Source organism: Mizuhopecten yessoensis, unplaced genomic scaffold, assembly GCF_002113885.1.
Source record: "Mizuhopecten yessoensis strain PY_sf001 unplaced genomic scaffold, ASM211388v2 scaffold6893, whole genome shotgun sequence".
Taxonomy (NCBI): Eukaryota; Metazoa; Mollusca; class Bivalvia; order Pectinida; family Pectinidae; genus Mizuhopecten; species Mizuhopecten yessoensis.
The window spans coordinates 920,242-938,050 of NW_018406777.1; the positions used below are offsets into that span (position 1 = coordinate 920,242).

A 17,809-nucleotide genomic window follows, 5' to 3' on the forward strand; every position below is an offset into this window, starting at 1 on the left:
GTATAGTTTATTTTGCAAATCGTAATTCTCCGTAAGTTCACCGAGTTTCTCTTAGTTTAGCCCTTAGTTTGCCTTCACACATGACGATTGTACCAGAAATTTGGTCTGAAATACAGAATTCCCCAAAAGGAACATTGTATCAGCATTTAGTACATAATTTTGGTCTGCAATACTACCCGAAAAAACCCAATTGATCAGTTGTATAAGAACAGTATTTCATGTATTCGCTTAAGCTCTCATAAGCTCAATATTGAAAGTGGAAGATACATTAATTTAGCTAGGTCCAATAGAGTTTGTACATTATGTGATACTCATGATATTGAGGATGAGTTTCACTTCATCCTTAATTGTCCTATGTATGCAGATTTACGGGTGTGATACCTGAATCAATATTATTTTAGTCGTCCCAGTGTATTTAAACTTGTTCAATTGCTCAGTGTTAATAATATAAAAGTTTTGTGTAATCTTGGTAAATACATGTATATAAGATTTGCTTCTAAGAAGCGGTCTCAGTCATTATAGTATTATCACACTCTTGTGTGTTTGTGTGTGTGTGTGTGTGTGTATGATACGATAACATACACTTATCACTCTCCTGTACACCATTACTATGTTAAACCTGCTAATGTGTTTTGTATCTTATAAGTCGTAAGGCTTACAGAATAATCTAATTGAAATTGAATTGACGGGTTGATTGATATGGCTTTATGACATTGATCGTGCTATAACCGAGCCAAGCCGAGGACAAAATATAATCCTCCCAACACTTTTGCTCACGGCCTTCACTTTTTAGATATTCCTTTCGCCCATTAAAGTCTGAACGGTAGATATTACGAGTAGCTAATGAACAAATGCTGCTTTCCTGATGAAGGACAGCCTGTGTACGAAACCCTACGTGTATCAAACGAAATTCTAGGAGAGTCAGCGGTCTGAAGCTCACGCTTGATTGCACAGAGTAGTTTCGAGTCGACTTTGCAGCTAGCGATCACAACTACCTAGACGTCTGATGAATTGTATTTCTCCTGGTAATGCTTATGTTCATGTAGATTGCAGCGTAAAATTAAATAAAGCGCACGTTTCTTATGTTTGGTTTCTCTCGATTTTAGTTCCTCTGTAATGAAGCGGACTAAGCGTATGCTTTATCGGTTAAGTTTGATAAGTTTGGTATTACACATTCAATTATATCTTCATCGAATTTGTAATAAATGTATTACTGTAATTTGAAGGCTAAACAAGCTAAAATTATATTATGAAAGGCATGGCATATTGTGTCGGTCTATCAAATCAATACAACGAATTTCCACACTGAAATATGTATCGTTTTGGTACGGTATCTATCAGTTACTAGGGTCCTGGAAACATCGAGCGTGTCAGCCATATCAAAATGCAAGCTGCAAAATCAACAACAATTTTGTTTTGCATAATTTAACATTGCCAGATTGTATCAGGGTGGTGCCAGGAAATGATAATGAATAAAGCTTTATGCTGGATTGCATTTAATGTTGTTAGGATATATTAAGAGTGACTCTCTGAGCTAGGTAACTCAACCCTAGCATTGCTTATCGTCATAGACCAGTACGCCCACACTTCATGCGTTAGTGATTAGGGCATTACTTGTGTTTGATAAATGTAGCCATTTTATGCATGTCCCTATAATGGAAGCCAGTCTTCCGTACAGGTAGTACACTACTGGTATCAAGGTCACCTTCACAAGTTATCTCACCTGCACAGGTAAAACGGAACGCCTTACCTCCAGGTACACATACACTTCTAACGCAGAATCATTTACAACCAACGGAATCGCGTCTGAACATGTACAGGTAAGTAGTAAGAGTTTGTTTTTTGACGACTTTACATGTAATTTACCTGTACTCTCTAGCTTCAGTGTCACCATAATCAATGTGTTGCGATCTACTGTCGTACACTGCATCTATATGTAGGACACAGGAGTGTGTACATTCTAAATTCGGTCGGCAGTGACTTCGCCCACATATCTTCAACCAGTTTGTACATTAGACATATAAGTAAACCTACTATGTTTGTTAGTTTAACGGTACATTGACACAATAAGGTCATTTAGGTTCATTACACGGTAATATGATAATACAGTCGCCGACCAACAGACCAAGAGAGGTCAATTCAGAAAAGATGCCTACACATTCACAAGGGTTAGAGAACAAATAACTAGTTATATGTTTGGACGAGTTCATTTGTGTATGAATAATATGAACGTTTTTAGAGTCGTAGCTAGCCATTTTCGTAGTGGATTTATGTTGGAGCGGGTCCAGGGTAAGGCCTTGATAGGGGGTGCAACGTGAAGTATTTTTGTTTTGTTGATTCACCATCGTACCAGTTTATAGGCCGTTACGTGTGTTACGGCACGGTTTCTCACCCCGACACGATTTCTCACCAATCGTGTTAGGAGTAGGCATATTATCCGGTATCATGATTTTTGGCGATTGTGGTATATTTAGGCTTTTTTATAAAGGGACAATTTACAGCTATGTTAAAATTACATAGGAGCCTGCCCCCCTCATAAATTTTGTTTCAGAAGTGCTACGAGATTTATGCTGTTGTTTTAACTTTTTTCAATCCCTTATACATCCGATGTTGTTACTTTGAAGAACTCTTCTAATTATTTAGATGATTGATTAACCTTATTACAGCATGGGGGTCGAAAAATGGAATATCAGCCTGAAAGTATTTTTCTGAAAAAAAATCGTAATTTTTTCTTCGTATTACTTGGGAAAGAACGTTTACTCTCATGTAATGCTGTAATAATATATTTATCATCAAGAATGTGAGTTAAACCGAACATTTTGTGAACATTTTAATATAAAATATAGGATTTTTCATTCTTATTATTCTTGTAAACGAAACATACTCATAGTATGAATAAGTGGTGTTATTTCAAATATGTTTGCAAAAATTCAGTCCAAAAACTGGGTGGAAAGTATTCATTTCGCACAACAAAGTATCCAGTGTGCCCAAAAAGTTGAGGGCCTAAGACACCTCCATGGCGTCCACTTAAAAGCAATGCACCTGATTACAGGTAATTGGTTACGAAATTCGTTGCAAGTCTACAATAAATCTTTCAGTGCATGTTAGGTCACAAACAATTCCAAATTCCAATTTATTTCATCACTTGGCGTGATTGATAAATATTTTGTTAACATTAAATTTTGAGATCAAATGTTATTTTCTTGTCACTTTTTAGAATTTGTGCTTATACATTTTGTTATATTTTTTTTATACATTTTATCACTAGACTTTCGTTTTTACATTGCATTTAGGGGATATTTCATACTCAGTTGTTAATATTCATCTCATAATGAAGAGTAAATGTATTGGTGAAGGTCGCCATCCTATCTTCGCGAAATCTTGTACACGAAATGTAAAAAAAAAAAGAAGACTTAAGATAATTTGAAACAGAACGTTTTGAAGATGAAACCACAAGTAGTCTACAATCAAAGACCTGTTTTACGGATCCTGTTCACATATAAAATGTTGTCTTTGTTTTAACAATATGAATTCATTTCATCTCATTGGCAATGACGTAAACCCTTGTACACAGGTTTTCCTATAAGGAAGAGAGTCTTTGAACTCTCAATCATGAAGGTGGTCATCTGAAATAATTGGTGACTTTTTAGAAGTATCGTACATCTTGTCAAAGAATCAATTAGCCTTCATTCTCAATTTTTGTCTCTTGGATGCCCCGGGCTGCAAAGCTAGAACATGTTGGTCAATGAACAGTTTCTCAAAATCCATATGTAATTTGCCCCATTTCTTTCTTCTTCAGTATATACCAAAACTGCACAAAATGCTCTTTTACTGTTTTGGGTTAAGATAAAAACGTATATCTCTTGTAATTAAGCGTTCCGCTCATGGTATTTCTCTGCCTAGTATTCCAAAAACTTTTCAGTCTGTAGTACTGGATAAATCTATAGTTCGTCCTGACCATTTGAGTAGGGAACATATTTTCATACAATCCTGTATTCTCAGAAACATTCTTGTGAGACAGAGTGACTGCCATACTAGATGGTACATATATATTTATATTTAACAAAGTGCTCTCAATAAGCTTTAGATAATGTCTTACGGTGGCCAGAAGGAGCATAAGTATCTTAAATCCATGAGCATAACTCTACCGGATGTCTACATTTTGAACACAGTATGACCATCCTCTGGAAGCCAAAATGATGCAAGCATTACAAAAACATCAAAGACAAGCTCACATGGTTGGAGCAAGATGCCAATGTAGTCGTTGGTCGTAGTTTTAGAGACGTCCTGCCAATGTTAGAGGTATCTGCTATTAATACCAGTATGCACGCATATTTTAAGACTGGTCAGAGACAACACTCTGATCTACAGGCTAACATTGACAGAACAGTTACTAACTCCCCATAGGTTGTATAGTATTTTCATTGCCGTATGAAGCATTAGATAGTTTTTTGAACTCAATTCAAATCAAATTGCTTTCTTTGATATACTGGGAGTACTAAAGATTGTGACTGCATGTCTCAATTGGATACGGGGACCAATTTATCAAAGATCACCGGACGCTGACAGAAAAGACAGAGAACTCGCACATCAAATGAAGATTCTACTCACAGAAACAAACTGTTTGGCTCAGAGGGTGAAAACAACCAGCTCTCTCCAATTGAGCAGAGTCAGAATTCGTAAAGATTATGAAATATGGGTGAATCAGCACTATCAAGACCTCGTCTGTTGCCAGATTTGTTCCAGACACAAAAGCCAGACTAGATGTAATGTTTGAATTCAGTACAGCACGACACTAAATGATAACAATCCAAAAAAAGATTACTACTGCCAAATGTCCAGTTGGTCAAAGAATAACAGCTTCACCAAAGGGCTAAGGTGTTCCGACCAATCTTGAAATATGTTGTTTTCTTGTGAACCTAGAATCAGCAGTTTGAAAACAAACTCAAAACCTCGCATCTTTGTTTTTTCTTCCTTCCTTTTCCAAGTCTGCCATCGAACACATATCATACTCTTGCGTCTTGTCAAACATTATCTGTAAATGTCATCAGCTGTTAATACGGCATAAAACTTTATTAAATATATGAAAACAAAGTCTCGAACAAACACAAAATCTCTGAATTCCATTTATATTGCAAGAAAATTGTCTGGGAATATGACAACTGATAAGGCAGTAGAATGAATGTTTTGGTGGCCATCTTGAAAAGAAAAGCCAACAAATCTTTTCGAAACAGGGCTCTTTGTTGATTAAATATTCATTCCATTTAAGCTGGAACAAATATTTTCTTCTTTTCTGTCAGTTTCAGTCATAATGAATAGACTATACACATAGCCATAAATTCTGATGTATAGACCATATGGTCATTTGATCCCCTTCTTTGAATATGTTCAACCACATATTTTGGGTTGATATTTTTGTCACTGGTAGTTCATGACCTAGTCCTTCTATAATCAAAATATATTTGGTATTCAAAAGTTATAAGATACCTTTATTCTAAGATGAACACATTTTTGTCTAGAAAATATCATTACTTGAGATGGCTTCCGGCTGTTGATTTGTCTGTAAATATCTGACAACTGACCATTGCACATCATCATCATCATCATCATCATCATCAATAACTATCAAAATAACTTCCCTCGTAGGGAGTGTCAGATGAAGAAGTTGACCTACTCTATCCGAAAGTTCAATTGTTTGATTGATTGATTGGTCGATCGGTTCATTGATTAATTAGTTGGTTGCTGTTTGATTGACAGGGATGTTGAGAGACATTCCGATTGTTTGGTTGGTATATTCTGTCTTATAAAACAATTTGGACGGACGCTTCATCAGCTAGGCTGTAGAACATATTGCATTACTGGCGTTGTTGACCTCATCTGAGAAAAGGTCAATTTCTTTGATGATTCCCGTTTGGTTAGTTGACATTTCTATGAACTTTATCACAAATTGAATTAGAAGTAATGTCCACCTCTCTCTCTTTCTGCCACAAGTCTTAATTGTGTAACGCTTTCTACATACACAGTGATTTTACGCTTTGGCTTGTAGAGTTTGATGAAACATTTTTAAAATTCAATTAACGTTTATTCAATGTTAAGAGATATGCATATTGACCATTACCAGCCTGTGTGTTCGGGCCTTGCCAAAAAGGATTGTAATTAGTTACATTTACAGTATAAGGATGTACCTAGTGGCCGGAGAAGCTCATGTGTATGGACGGAATACGAACCTAGTAACAACTTGTAAATTGTGTATAGGTGAAACCTAGTGGCTGATTCCGGTCTCCGTGTATAGGTGTTACATAGTGGCTGATCCATGACCGTGTGTATAGGTGGTACCTTGTGGCTGATCCTGGTCTCCGTGTATAGGCGGTACCTAGTGTCTGATTCCGGTCTCCGTGTATAGGTGGTACCTAGTGGCTGATCCTTGACCGTGTGGATAGGTGGTACCTAGTGGCCGATCCTGGTCTCCGTGTATAGGCGGTACCAAGTGTCTGATTCCGGTCTCCGTGTATAGGTGGTACCTAGTGGCTGATCCTTGACCATGTGTATAGGTGGTACCTAGTGGCTGATCCTGGACCGTGTGTATAGGCGGTACCTAGCGGCTGATCCTGGACCGTGTGTATAGTCAAAACATAGTGGCTGTTAACAATCCTTTTGTACAGGCGGTATCCAATGACTAATCCAAATTCGTGTGTATAGACGGAACCTAGTGGCTGTTCGCAGTCTGTGTGTATAGGCAGTACCTAGCGGCTGATCCTGGACCGTTTTTATAGGCGGTACCTAGCGGCTGATCCTAGACCGTGTGTATAGGTGGTACCTAGCGGCTGATCCTGGACCGTGTGTATATAGGCGGTACCTAGTGGCCGTTCCTGGACCGTGTGGATAGGCGGTACCTAGTGGCCGTTCTTGGACCGTGTGTATAGGCGGTACCAAGCGGCTGATCCTGGACCGTGTGTATATAGGCGGTACCTAGTGGGTGATCCTTGACAGTGTGTATAGGTGGTTCCTAGTGGGTGATCCTGGACCGTGTGTATAGGCGGTACCTAGCGGCTGATCCTGGGCCGTGTGTATAGTCAAAACATAGTGGCTGTTAACAATCCTTTTGTACAGGCGGTATCAAATGACTAATCCAAATTCGTGTGTATAGACGGAACCTAGTGGCTGTTCACAGTCTGTGTGTATAGGCAGTACCTAATGGCTGATCCTGGACCGTGTGTATAGGCGGTACCTAGCGGCTGATCCTGGACCGTTTTTATAGGCGGTACCTAGTGACTGATCCTGGACCGTGTGTATAGGTGGTACCTAGCGGCTGATCCTGGACCGTGTGTATATAGGCGGTACCTAGTGGCCGTTCCTGGACCGTGTGTATAGGCGGTACCTAGTGGCCGTTCCTGGACCGTGTGTATAGGCGGTACCTAGCGGCTGATCCTGGACCGTGTGTATATAGGCGGTACCTAGTGGCTGATCCTTGACCGTGTGTATAGGTGGTTCCTAGTGGGTGATCCTGGACCGTGTGTATAGGCGGTACCTAGCGGCTGATCCTGGACCGTGTGTATAGTCAAAACATAGTGGCTGTTAACAATTCTTTTGTACAGGCGGTATCCAATGACTAATCCAAATTCGTGTGTATAGACGGAACCTAGTGGCTGTTCACAGTCTGTGTGTATAGGCAGTACCTAGCGGCTGATCCTGGACCGTTTTTATAGGCGGTACCTAGCGGCCGTTCCTGGACCGTGTGGGTAGGCGGTACCTAGTGGCCGATCCTGGACCGTGTGGATAGGCGGTACCAAGCGGCTGATCCTGGACCGTGTGTATATAGGCGGTACCTAGTGGCCGTTCCTGGACCGTGTGGATAGGCGGTACCTAGTGGCCGTTCTTGGACCGTGTGTATAGGCGGTACCAAGCGGCTGATCCTGGACCGTGTGTATATAGGCGGTACCTAGTGGGTGATCCTTGACAGTGTGTATAGGTGGTTCCTAGTGGGTGATCCTGGACCGTGTGTATAGGCGGTACCTAGCGGCTGATCCTGGGCCGTGTGTATAGTCAAAACATAGTGGCTGTTAACAATCCTTTTGTACAGGCGGTATCAAATGACTAATCCAAATTCGTGTGTATAGACGGAACCTAGTGGCTGTTTACAGTCTGTGTGTATAGGCAGTACCTAATGGCTGATCCTGGACCGTGTGTATAGGCGGTACCTAGCGGCTGATCCTGGACCGTTTTTATAGGCGGTACCTAGTGACTGATCCTGGACCGTGTGTATAGGTGGTACCTAGCGGCTGATCCTGGACCGTGGGTATATAGGCGGTACCTAGTGGCTGTTCCTGGACCGTGTGTATAGGCGGTACCTAGTGGCCGGTCCTGGACCGTGTGTATAGGCGGTACCTAGCGGCTGCTCCTGGACCGTTTTTATAGGCGGTACCTAGTGACTGATCCTCGACCGTGTGTATAGGTGGTACCTAGCGGCTGATCCTGGCCCGTGTGTATATAGGCGGTACCTAGTGGCTGATCCTTAACCGTGTGTATAGGTGGTTCCTAGTGGGTGATCCTGGACCGTGTGTATAGGCGGTACCCAGCGGCTGATCCTGGACCGTGTGTATAGCCAAAACATAGTGGCTGTTAACAATCCTTTTTTACAGGCGGTATCCAATGACTAATCCAAATTCGTGTGTATAGACGGAACCTAGTGGCTGTTCACAGTCTGTGTGTATAGGCGGTACCTAGCGGCTGATCCTGGACCGTTTTTATAGGCGGTACCTAGCGGCTGATGCTGGACCGTGTGTATAGGTGGTACCTAGCGGCTGATCCTGGACCGTGTGTATATAGGCGGTACCTAGTGACTGTTCCTGGACCGTGTGTATAGACGGTACCTAGTGGCCGTTCCTGGACCGTGTGTATAGGCGGTACCTAGCGGCTGATCCTGGACCGTGTGTATATAGGCGGTACCTAGTGGCTGATCCTTGACCGTGTGTATAGGTGGTTCCTAGTGGGTGATCCTGGACCGTGTGTATAGGCGGTACCTAGCGGCTGATCCTGGACCGTGTGTATAGTCAAAACATAGTGGTTGTTAACAATTCTTTTGTACAGGCGGTATCCAATGACTAATCCAAATTCGTGTGTATAGATGGAACCTAGTGGCTGTTCACAGTCTGTGTGTATAGGCAGTACCTAATGGCTGATCATGGACCGTGTGTATAGGCGGTACCTAGCGGCTGATCCGGAACCGTGTGTATAGGCAAAACATAGTGGCTGTTAACAATCCTTTTGTACAGGCGGATTCAAATGACTAATCCAAATTCGTGTGTATAGATGGAACCTTGTGGCTGTTCACAGTCTGTGTGTATAGGCAGTACCTAATGGCTGATCATGGACCGTGTGTATAGGCGGGACCTAGCGGCTGATCCTGGACCGTGTGTATAGGTGGTCCCTAGCGGCTGATCCTGGACCGTGTGTATTACAGGCGGTATCCAATGACTAATCCAAATTCGTGTGTATAGACGGAACCTAGTGGCTGTTTACAGTCTGTGTGTATAGGCAGTACCCAATGGCTGATCCTGGACCGTGTGTATAGGCGGGACCTAGCGGCTGATCCTGGACCGTGTGTATTACAGGCGGTATCCAATGACTAATCCAAATTCGTGTGTATAGATGGAACCTTGTGGCTGTTCACAGTCTGTGTGTATAGGCAGTACCTAATGGCTGATCATGGACCGTGTGTATAGGCGGTACCTAGCGGCTTATCCTGGACCGTGTGTATAGGCGGTACCTAGTGGCTGATCCTTGACCGTGTGTATAGGTGGTACCTAGTGGGTGATCATGGACCGTGTGTATAGGCAGTCCCTAGTGGCTGATCCTTGACCGTGTGTATAGGCGGTTCCTAGTGGGTGATCCTGGACCGTGTGTATAGGCGGTACCAAGTGGCCGATTCTGGACCGTGTGTATAGGCGGTACCTAGCGGCTTATCCTGGACCGTGTGTATAGGCGGTACCTAGCGGCTTATCCTGGACCGTGTGTATAGGCGGTACCTAGCGGCTGATCCTAGGCCGTGTGTATATAGGCGGTACCTAGGGGCTGATCCTTGACCGTGTGTATAGGTGGTTCCTAGTGGCTGATCCTGGACCGTGTGTATAGGCGGTACCAAGTGGCCGATCCTGGACCGTGTGTATAGGCGGTACCTAGTGGCCGTTCCTGGACCGTGTGTATAGGCGGTACCTAGCGGCTGATCCTGGACCGTGTGTATATAGGCGGTACCTAGTGGCCGATCCTGGACCGTGTGTATAGGCCGTACCTAGTGGCTGTTCACAGTCCTTGTGTATAACCCATACCTAGTGGCCAGTCCCAGTCCGTGTGTGCAGGCGGTACCTAGTGCCCGATCCTGGACCGTGTGTATAACCCATACCTAGTGGCTGTTCACAGTCTTTGTGTATAGGCCGTAACTAGTGGCTGTTCACAGTCCTTGTGTATAACCCATACCTAGCGGCCAGTCCCAGTCCGTGTGTACAGGTGGTACCTAGTGGCTGTTCACAGTCTGTGTGTATAACCCATACCTAGTGGCTGTTCACAGTCCTTGTGTATAACCCATACCAAGTGGCTGTTCACAGTCCTTGTGTATAGGCCGTACCTAGTGGCTGTTCACAGTCTTTGTGTATAGGCCGTACCTAGTGGCTGTTCACAATCCTTTTGTATAACCCATACCTAGTGGCCAGTCCAAGTCCGTGTGTGCAGGCGGTACCTAGTGGCTGTTCACAGTCCTTGTGTATAGGCCGTACCTAGTGGCTGTTCACAGTCCTTGTGTATAACCCATACCAAGTGGCTGTTCACAGTCCTTGTGTATAGGCCGTACCTAGTGGCTGTTCACAATCCTTTTGTATAACCCATACCTAGTGGCCAGTCCCAGTCCGTGTGTGCAGGCGGTACCTAGTGGCTGTTCACAGTCCTTGTGTATAACCCATACCTAGCTGCCAGTCCCAGTCCGTATGTGCAGGCGGTACCTAGTGGCCGATCCTGGACCGTGTGTATAGGCCGTACCTAGTGGCTGTTCACAGTCTTTGTGTATAGGCCGTACCTAGTGGCTGTTCACAGTCCTTTTGTATAACCCATACCTAGTTGCTGTTCACAGTCCTTGTGTATAGGCCGTACCTAGTGGCTGTTCATAGTCCGTGGCTGTTCACAGTCCTTTTGTATGACCCATACCTAGTTGCTGTTCACAGTCCCTGTGTATAGGCCATACCTAGTGGCTGGTCACAGTCCTTGTGTATAGGCCGTACCTAGTGGCTGTTCACAGTCCTTGTGTATAACCCATACCTAGTTGCTGTTCACAGTCCTTGTGTATAGGCCATACCTAGTGGCTGTTCACAGTCCTTGTGTATAGGCCGTACCTAGTGGATGTTCACAGTCCTTGTGTATAACCCATACCTAGTTGCTGTTCACAGTCATTGTGTATAGGCCGTACCTAGTGGCTGTTTACAGTCCTTGTGTATAGGCCGTACCTAGGGGCTGTTCACAGTCCTTGTGTATAACCCATACCTAGTTGCTGTTCACAGTCCTTGTGTATAACCCATACCTAGCGGCCAGTCCCAGTCCGTGTGTACAGGCGGTACCTAGTGGCTGTTCACTGTCCTTGTGTATAACCCATACCTAGCGGCCAGTCCCAGTCCGTGTGTACAGGCGGTACCTAGTGGCTGATCGTACTCTGTGTTTGGTTGGTTTGGTTGCTACTCAGTGGCTGACCCGTACTGTCATCCATACGGACACACTATCATAGTAACGACACATATCTTGCATATCGCAAGTTCGTCTGAACAGGAATCATATACTGTTGGGTGGTACCCTGATTGACGTAGGGTGTAGGAACTCGGTCGGGATGATCTTATGGAGTGTCGGCTACCTGTACCGGACACGTGTGGAGGTAAGAATTCATATCAATGTATGAATGCGGTAGTGAGTATGAGATTACTGACATATAGATTCATACTGACTGGACAGAATAAAAACATTTCTCAATAAACTTCTGTTCCGATGTTTGGTTCTGGAAGTTGGAATACATTGTAGGTTTTCTATATTTTAGGAGAATGTCGCTGACATGCATGTTATATTCATCTTTTTGAGAAACTAAATATTATTCAAAGCATAATACAAAGCAGACTAATGACATAAAACTGATATGCAAGAGCGATCAAATGTATATGTTTGTGTACGTCGTGCTTCATCAAAAATCTGCAATCTTGATGCAATGGTCCTGATTCGAATTGGATGACAACATCGATCGTTCTCAAATCCGTTATAATGACATTGACATTTAGTTGAGGGTCATAAAAATCATACGCGACACACGATCAGTTGGTGAAACGTATATCTGATTTTTCATAAAGTTTACAATTGTGGTTATTATAACTTTAACTGATGTCATCTCCTCCGACATATGGAGGTCTAATACTGCATGCTGGGACGTAACTGTATTAGGACTGTCGTACAGTACGGCCTGGTCTACTTCTCATTGTTATTATCGGTCTGTCTGTTCTGTGTAACTTATCCGTCTACCTACATGTACATAATCGAATCGATTTTTGCTGTAAAAACTTTGAAACTGTTTCATAAATTAACTTAGTAAGTTCGCCTAGATATCTATTTACAAATATATATGAAAGTATTTGTCAATGCGTTCACAGTCGGGAATGGTCAAAGGCCCTTATGACGGTTTATAATTAAACGCTTGGCGCTGACTTGAACTTGAAGTTGTAGATGGTGGAATACAGTCAATCTTAATTTAAAAGGTTTTTCATGTGATTGATCATGGAGTGCAGTAAAACGAGCTAAGATTTGTTGATATTGGTGAGATATTACGTTCACAATTGACTGACTTCAGGTCGTGTTTTTTTAGTTTTAGTTTTTTTTTTTTTTTTTTACATGTTTACGGTAATCGGCAATTTGTATGTTTTAAGAGTGATTCTTAATTGCCATAACCGTAAATGTTTTAAACAGACACAACGTCACGATCTCGATTGGTTTTGTTTATAGTTGTGCATGTTTTCGTTCTGGTTGGCGATATATAAGAATACAAGATCTAAGTTATCAAACTTAAGGTTCCTTGTTCCAATAACAGTTAAACACTAGATGATTCATACATATGGTAGCCTCTCCCTAATTTAGATTTTTATAAACATAACTTTTCTAACTGTAAGTTTTATCTATTTTACAATAGATATGAAGCAAGTTTTATCAACTTATATAAATTACATGTACTCTTACTGATACGGGTTTTAACGCGCATGGGATCTACCGGAGTAGTACCCGGAGAAAACCCACGTGGTCGGGCAAGTGAACCCATACCTTTTTACGTTCGGATAATTGAACCGCGGTCGTATTAGTATACGGCGAATGCACTATCCACTGCGCCACTCGACATCTCATATTTATTCGAATCAATCACGGTATGGTCCCGTTGCATTTTTAACTTTCGGAACAATGATGTTGCAAATGTTAAACAAGTGTTCTGCAAGATATGGGTTTCTTATTGCAACTATTGTCATGCTGGTAAACAAATTCGATTTCATTGTTGGCGCACAAGAATCCTTAAACTTCTTAAGTTTTACCTCGAGTACCACCGAGCGGATTTTAATAATTGAAACGTACATATCCGGTATACTAGATGTAATAACACAAGGCTGGTGTCGCTGATTCTGGTCCAAGTCGCTCGTGGACACACACACAATCTATAGCACTCGAGTTACCGACACCGCATTTAGAAATTCGTTCCAAAGAGAAATTGCGATAAACTACGATTACTTTCCTGAAGTGATAAAAATATACAAAGATATTTCAGAGTAAATAGGTTAAATTTAGCTTTATTAGAGGCAGGGTAAGTATATATAAGAATGGCATTTTGAAGGATTGAGAACAGCCATGATGTGTGCATTACATTTCCGTAAAAAATGAAAACACATATAACATTATCACAAACCATTAGTGTCACTTAGAATTGACACATTTAGTTCTCATAGCATTTCGATAGACAATGTGTTTTACAAAACCTTGGGCAAGCGGTATACATGCTTGTAGCACGTCTTAACAGCACGCGATATGGCACGCGCGAATAGGCAGGCCAATTTTAATGACAATAGCTATGTTTACTTGCCGTACCTCGTTATATAGTTATTTATCTTTAGTTAGATTATAGGCTGGAGTGGTAAAGCACTTTTAAGTTGCTTTCCCCAAGACAAGGTCTTCATAGGTATTTCTCGAGCCGAAGCCGAAAATATGTCTGATTGTCAAGGGAAACCAGAAACCTGCTATATCCCGAAATTCCATACTTCAACAGTTTTTTTTTATACCAATAAAAAGCGCGTAGGCATTCAAAACATTAAACCGCTGCTTCTGAAAACCTGTTGAGTGTCATATCTTCCCTTTCACATATATCGTCTTGGCTTTCATCTAAAGATCAACGACCGGGTGGGGTCAAAATCTCCACTCACATTTCATCTCCGTTGGGAATTATGGGAACAGCTGAAGGAGATATAGCCTGCATTCCTGCAGGGGTGCTTAAGTTTTCGGACTAGCACACGGCAGATAGACTGATAATAAAGAGGACTATCTCCATGGATAGTAGGGTTATGCTATTATGACACGGGCTCAGAACTGTTAACCCCAATTGTCTTGAACTTAATTGATTTTTTCTCGTGTTTTATTGTCGGGATTAGAAATACACCTCACGACAACACCAGTTGATATCGCCACTGTATGTTTATACTTTGCTTGTTGACATCAACCGGTACCGTTACGATCCATCCTCTGGCTCTGTCAGACCTTTTCATGTTGGTGGGAGTATTTAGAGTAAGACCGTCATTCAATCCTCTGGTATCATATTAAAGTCAGACTTCAACACTAGCAGTGATGTTATCTGATAATAAACGTGAAGCTCCTTTCTCCCATGGTACACTGCCAATTCTTTCAAAGATATATATACCACAGATTGCACATTAAAAAAATCTTCAAATGTTGAGAAACATCGATATTGTGTACAGTAGTAAAATATGTATAAAGTACCTGGTCGACGTACCTTTACCAGCCCACCACATCATTATTAATTATTCATTAAGTATCTTACTGAAGATCGAAATGTGAAGACGAACATGCTATAATCTCCATGTCTGTGTTTTCCCATACATTCAGCGATGCTTGCTATACATACCAGCAAAACTACTTTTAAACTGTTGACAGGTATCGCACAAGTCACCTCTCCGAAATTTTTTTATGACATAACAAAGTAAAAAAAAACATACACTACACACAAATCACTACTAGGTTTTATTAGAAACAGGTCCTCCTTCGTTCTCAATCTATTACAGATAAGATACAATATCATAATATGGCTACATTATTAGTTTGAGATATCCCACATTTTTACTGTTTTATTGTACTGGAACGAAATGCACGGATATTTTTAAAAGCATTCAAAACAAAAAGTTCCGAAAACCCATTTTGTCTTTCTATATATTTTCTGCATCTGTGTCTTACGGTCGATAACAAGGAGACAGATATTTATAAACTACATCTACCTTTCCTCGGAATGGTTCGGTCATTTCCGCGAGGAAGTTACGGAAACTGGCGAGAGTTAGTCTATAGGAGAGATTTAGATTTCAGACTAACACACGAAAGATTGAAGACTATATCCCTCGACAGCAAAGTCAGGCTAAAATCGGAGTTATAGATAATTTAACGAGCTACTTTTATATAGAGTTAATACAATAGAGGTATATTAAAGATAGAGGTAATTCATACTGAAGGTAAACAGCCTATACGTGTATTACACGTGCTCAACAACAGAGAACGGGTCTCTGTTAGAGTACGATTTACCGCCATATTTTGGACCATTAAAAGAAATTTGAGTTGATGCGTGCTGTGAGATACATAATCTAGGATTCGGAGGTGTTAATCATTAATCCCCTGTCTGTCCTTTTCATGTCTAGACTGTTCCGTTAGTAGTGACAGATCTAGACATGTTACGAAGTAATACCTACGTAACGCCATAAGATTATGTGTCTTGTACCAGTTTTATGACCGTAAGTTCAATGGCAGGGCCACTATACCGGGTCAGAGACCTTCCAATGCATGAATACATCATTACTTCTGATTTCTGAAGATATATTGTGAAACGTGGTCTATCAATTTCAACATTTAATCGCAATAAGTGTGTTGTGTAAACTACTTAAATGTTTTTCAGTTTAAGGTAAAGATCAAAATACAATGGATTAAAGGTAATGAACACAATGTAACAGACTAAAGGAAACTATCACCATAAAAGGACTAAAGACGAAGATAACATTATAAGAGACTAAAGCTAGACGCAATAAAATAACATACTAAAGGTGAAGGCAACAGTGTAACAGGTTAAAGGTAAATGTCACAAAATAACTGGTTAAAGGTAAGGGTCACAATATAACGAGTTAAAGGTAAATGTCATAATATGACGGGTTAAAGATAAAGGCCACAATATAACGGGTTAAAGGTAAAGGTCACAATATAACGGGTTAAAGGTAAAGGTCACAATATAACAGGGTACAGGCCACAATATAACAGGTTAAAGGTAAAGGTCATAATGTAACATGCTAAAGGTAAAGGTCACAATATAACGGGTTAAAGGTAAAGGTCACAATATAACAGGGTAAAGGCCACAATATAACAGGTTAAAGGTAAAGGTCACAATATAACGGGTTAAAAGTAAAGGTCACAATAAAATAGGTCAAAGGTAAAAGCAACAGTGTAACGGGGTAAAGGTTAGGTTACAATAAAACGGGTTAAAGGTAAAGGTCACAATATAACGGGGTAAAGACCACAGTATAACAGGTTAAAGGTAAAGGTCATAATGTAACATACTAATGGTAAAGGTCACAATATAACGGGCCAAAGGTTACAATAGAAGGAATTAAAACGAGATCCCAATGTAACAGGCTTAATGTAAAGTTCACAATATAACGGGTTAAAGGTAAAGTTCACAATATAACGGGTTAAATTAAATGTAACAATATAGCAAACTAAAGTTAAAGGTGACAGTATGACAGACTTAAGGTTGCGATCTCAATAAAACGGGTAAAAGTTAGAGGTCAAAATATAACGGGTTAAAGGTAGAGATCACAATATAATGCATTAAAGGTTATGGTCACAATGTAACGGTTTAAATTAAAAAGTCACAATTAACGGGTTATGGGAAAGGTCACAATTAACGGGTTAGAGGTAGAGGTCACAACATAATTAACGGGTTAGAGGTAGAGGTCACAATGTAACGGGCACAAGATAAAGGTTACAATATACCGGGCTATGGGAAAGTTTAACATTAACGGGTTAGAGGTAGAGGTCGAAATATAATGCACTAAAGGTTATGGTCACAATGAAACGGGCTATGGAAAAGGTCACAATTTACGGGTTATAGGTAGAGGTCACAATGTCACGGGCTAGGGGAAAGGTCACAATGAACGGATGAAGGATGTCCTTCAATTGAACTTAATTTGATTAATATTTTTCTGTTGATGTACGCTGACGATATGGTTTTATTTGCAGAAACACCAGAAAAACTACAGGAAGTTATGGATGCTCTGAAAGTATATAATAACAAGTATAAGCTTACATTAAATACAGAAAAGACGAAAATAGTAGTTTTCAGGAATGGTGGCATAATACGGAATAACGAAAAGTGGATATATGATAACATAGAGCTGCAAGTTGTTAATCAGTTCAATTACTTAGGAATGCTTTTCAATTATAATGGTAAATTTAATGTTACACAAAAACACGTTGCAGAACAAGCAAATAAGGC

General features: G+C 41.0%; 1 protein-coding gene across 2 annotated transcripts in view; it reads left to right on the plus strand.

Moving 5' to 3' along the window:
- Positions 1-1,570: 1,570 nt before the first annotated feature.
- The window catches only part of LOC110452817 (WSCD family member AAEL009094-like), a 34,531-nt gene continuing 18,292 nt past the window's right edge, over positions 1,571-17,809 (plus strand). Inside the window, exon 1 of one of the 2 annotated variants that reach the window (XM_021501508.1) lies at positions 1,571-1,820. The gene's annotated coding sequence lies outside the window, so the exon portion shown is untranslated. Of the gene's footprint in view, positions 1,821-11,576; positions 11,909-17,809 lie in introns of those variants that run through there. The other variant, XM_021501509.1, reaches the window with a different exon arrangement.